This window comes from Eurytemora carolleeae, unplaced genomic scaffold (genome assembly GCF_000591075.1).
Source record: "Eurytemora carolleeae unplaced genomic scaffold, Eaff_2.0 scaffold89, whole genome shotgun sequence".
Classification (NCBI taxonomy): Eukaryota; Metazoa; Arthropoda; class Copepoda; order Calanoida; family Temoridae; genus Eurytemora; species Eurytemora carolleeae.
Genome location: NW_019396034.1, coordinates 44993 through 49509, shown reverse-complemented (window position 1 = coordinate 49509; position 4517 = coordinate 44993). Strand labels below are relative to the sequence as shown.

General features: G+C 34.2%; 1 long non-coding RNA gene across 1 annotated transcript; it reads right to left on the bottom strand.

The window, feature by feature from the left end:
- Positions 1-722: 722 nt before the first annotated feature.
- LOC111697746 (uncharacterized) lies at positions 723-2579 on the bottom strand. The gene is made up of 3 exons (XR_002764377.1): positions 2284-2579; positions 864-898; positions 723-801 (listed from the first exon to the last, which is right to left on the bottom strand). It is a non-coding gene; the product is annotated as an uncharacterized LOC111697746 (long non-coding RNA).
- Positions 2580-4517: the final 1938 nt, after the last annotated feature.

The following is a 4517-nucleotide window of genomic DNA, read 5'->3' as shown; positions in this document are numbered from 1 at the left end:
CTTAATAAAAATAATACTTGAAAAAGTAGTTAACCTTGTAAAGGCTGGGGGGTCTGAATCTATGTATAGTCTGGGGGGGGTGGGCATTTGGCGCCCCCCCCCCTAGAAAAAAGGCTTAGAGAATAAGTATACGGTAGGATGTATGTATGGGTGTATGTTCATAGCCAAATTTATGTATGTATGAATGTATGTTCATAGCCCAATTTTTCATGGCTAGCTCAAAGACAAATAAATTAGACTGATAACTTTAATAGTTTGGGTGATACGGAGGGTGGAAAAAATACCTAAAAAGGGTAAAAAAATGAAAAAAATATTTTTTGTTTGTTTTAAACAACTATCAAAGTCTACATGCATTTTTCAAGGGTTTTTCAAAAATATCTACATATAAATTTGGCTTGTCTGTCTGTTTGTCTGTTTGTTTGTTTGTATCCAATAAACGTCAAAACAGCTGATCCGATCGGGCCCAAATTTTTTGTGGAACATCACATGACCACAGGGAAGGTGTATGAATGATAAAAATTTAAAAAAATGTGTTTTAAAGGTTTTAAATTTTGTAAAAATATTTTAAATCTTTGAAAATCTGTAAAAAAAAAATTCTTAAAAATTCGCAAAATTTTCTTCTTCTTTGTTTTAGAATGTAAACAAAAAGAACACGTTCACAATTTAAATAGAAGATGGGCGCGAAGCGCCTTGAATTTCTAGTGTCAATAAATTTTCGTTGTTATTACCTGTTTATCAATCTTATCAGTGAGAATACAAAATATTCCATCCACTCCTCTCACACCCAGCAATAAATTCTCCCTGGACAAATCTTTTATTAAAGGTTTAAGAAAATATCAAATATCAGAAAAGTATGAACAAACCTAGGAATAGGGTCAGGTTTAGTCCAATACTCAACCTGCAAATTTTAGGCTAAAAAGTTTGTTTAAGTGTTTTTTTCGGCAAATCATCGGTAATTTCCTAATATACAATTTTTGGACCCCCCCCCCTCCTATCGATTTTGTACATAGATCTTATATGTAAGACATGGATATATTTGACCATGTGTCCGCAGCGCCCGTCCCCCTATCCTGTCCTAGGCTCCTAGCCGAGGCGCTCGGCCCCCTAGCCTGTCCTAGCCGCAGCACTAGACCCAACTAAATAATAAAAAAAAAATATTAACTTTGCTGAAAAGTAAGTTTATGTTTATGTTAGGATTATTTTCAGGACTCCTGTCGGAGTATATAAGAAAATTTCCGATTATTGTCATGATATTCATATGGTTGCATATATCACATTAATATACAGAGTATTATATTCAATAATTACGAATATCCAGTGAATCAAGATTTTTCCACTTTATCTCCTACCCTCCAAGGACACCAAGCTGGGACGGAGAACTCTAACTGAGGTCTCACATAAAGTTTATAGAGATTGATGAATGTAACTTTGTCTCTATAATGAAATGCTTTAGAAATAAGTGACAATATACCATTTGCTTTTTGAGCTGATTGGTTGCAGTGCACTGAAGGTTTCAAGTTTGCATGCATAGTAACTCCGATATCTTTTTCCTCGTCGATCTCTGACAGGGTTTGATTGTTCATGGTGTATGTATAGCAGGGGTTTCTATTTCCAATGTGCATAACTTTGCATTTATCAACATTGAACATCATACCCCAAGTTTCAGCCCAATCACAAAGTTTATTAAGACAGTTTTGTAATATATTTTTATATATTTTAGTCACTTTCGTTTAACATTTTTTGGGCAAATTTTGTATCATCAGCAAATTTTTTTAACACAGAAATTTGTGCACAAAGAAAGTCAATGTCATTAATATAGATGATAAAAAGGATCAGACCAAGCACCGATCCCTTAGGAACAACACTTAAGACAGGTTTCCATTCTGAATATTGGCCAATCAAAACTACTCTTTGCCCCCTGTTTGAAAGCCAAGCTTCGATCCATCTCAAAACATCACCATTTATACTATGAGCTTTATGTTTCTCAAGCAATCTGTTTTTAGGCACTTTGTCAAAAGCCTTTGAGAAATCTAAAAATATAATGTCCATAACATGACCTCCACCCTGAAGGCTGGTTATGACCTCCAAAAACTCCAATAAGTTAGTAAGGCAGGACTTCTGCTTCATAAATCCATGTTGACTGGGGTTAATAAGATTATTTTTCTGTAAATGGTCGACAATTTTATCGCGTAGAAAGGGACTCCATGGTCATATACAAAATTGTCAAGGCGGGCGGAGGGGGGTCCAAAAATCGTTCTCTAGGAATATACCTAGTTAAATCACCTGGAAATTTTGTTCTAAAAGCTGGGCAGCCGGAACTGGAATCGCCGACTTACATCGCGTCACAAACACCTTCAATAATTTCCCTCCAGGAGCGGCCATGTTGTACTTCTAGAAATAATAAAATAAAACTTAATTAAAACTTTTTTGTTGTGACTTAAGGGATCAAGTATTAATCTTCATCGTATGCAGATTTATGGATTGATATCTAATTCTCTTAGATATCCGGTAGTGATTACACCCTGCAGTGATCATATTTTGCTGTAATTTGAAGGGATATAGAGATCAGGCGACATTTAAAACAAAAATGGGGGGGGTCCAAAAATCGTATACTAGGACAGACCCCTATATCGTTTAAAAAACACGTAGATAGGTTACAATCCTGTGAAAAATTCGTTAGGAATAGGAAACTTATACTGAGCCTTCCATAATGAAATCGAATCAGCTGATTATTTAATGAAGGAAAATATGGCGGTTCTCTCTCTCTCTCTTGTCGTCGTCTTTGTATTTAAAGACGACATTATGAATATCTTAATTGTCAAAAATCGGGTTGGATCAAAATTTTAAAAACAGACCTCAAAACCAAGTTTCTTATTTATTTTAGAATTTTTTGAATTATAAAATATGTTTACTAAAAATATTACAACAAATTACATTATTTAATCAAATTACAATTCTTTCAGATAATTCGATTATGAATATATGACGTTCAAAGGTAAAAGTTTTTTCATTAACTGCAAATTTTCTCTAAAATTAAGACACTGGCGACGTAATTTTCAATGACCAACCATTTACAGAATAAACATACACGATTCCACAACTGTATCCTTTATATTTCTATCTGAGTAACAAATCTCGTCTTCATAAATCCACATGTCCCTTTCATAGAAACTTAGAAATTTTAAAATAGAAAAAAATGAATATATTCAGACAAAGTTTAATGATGGTGTGCATCGGATGCATGGTAACCTTTAAAATAAAGTATAATTCTTGAAATTATGTCGACAGTCTCTTTAAGCAGTATTTGTCAATGTTTAGATTTTATAGGGCTTTTTATTCTTCTTACTCTTCTCCTTTGTTTACAATTTTGTTATTGTTTTGATAAAACCAGTTCCTATGAAGTATTTCACCGTTAACTTTGTACAACAACTCTTTCCCCCCAACCTTCAGTAAAAATACCTTGGTCTGGACATGTTAAGTCTGTTATGCTACTTAAATGCTCTGTAAGTGTGAGCCTCAGCTGGCAAAGAGGGCAAAGCCCGATTCACAACGGCACCATTGAAACCTTTGTTTCTTAATCTTTCCATGTTTATACATATTGAACCCCACTTGAACTCCTCCAACATTGTCTATAATCTTAAATTCACCTTAAACTAAAATGTACGATGTAAACTGTACGCTGACCTCAACTAAAGGATCTGTAATTAGTGTGATTCAAAAGTAGATCGAATTTTTTACGTTAACAGCGTTTTCAAACATTCAAAAGTAAATTCATTGGAAATTACGCTTACAATTCCTGAAATACAGGGTGTCCCAAAAAACATGGGAATTCAGTGACGAATTCGATATCGTCTGTTCAAATAATTCTTTGATTTAGTGTCAAAAATNGGTGATACAGACTTGCGGACTACTCATTCTTTTCAAACAACTTCGTGGGTGATGGGTCGGATTTAATGATAAAGGAGAAGAAAATATGGGAAAAGAAATATAGGACGTAATTCGTGAGGGTCGGTTTACAGGATATAAGAAGGATATGTTGAGGTTAATTCAGGATATGAATTTAAGTTTTAACCCTATCCTGATTGGGCTATTTTTTCCCCACCCTCCTATGATTTTGCCCCTAGAGTTGACATATGGGAGAGTGATACATGTCCCTGGTCCAAGGCCTGCTCATTAAAACAAAAAATATACCTCTATCTCTAATGGTTAGGGTGCAAGTGAGAATTTAAAAAAAGTTCAAAAAGTACGTCGGAAAAATGTTTAAAAATAAATATTTTTTACTTTTGACAAATAGTAGGATAAAGAAGGATTAGAAGGATTGAATAGTAGGACAAAGTAGGATGAGAAGGATCAGATAGTGGGATAAACTATGATTAGAAGAATTGAATAGTAGGATAAAGTAGGATTAGAAGGATCGTATAGCAGGATTAGAAGGATTAGAAGGATCGGATGGTAGGATAAAGAAGGATTAGAAGGATCTGATATAAAGTAGGATTAGTTAACCTAACCTAACCCTA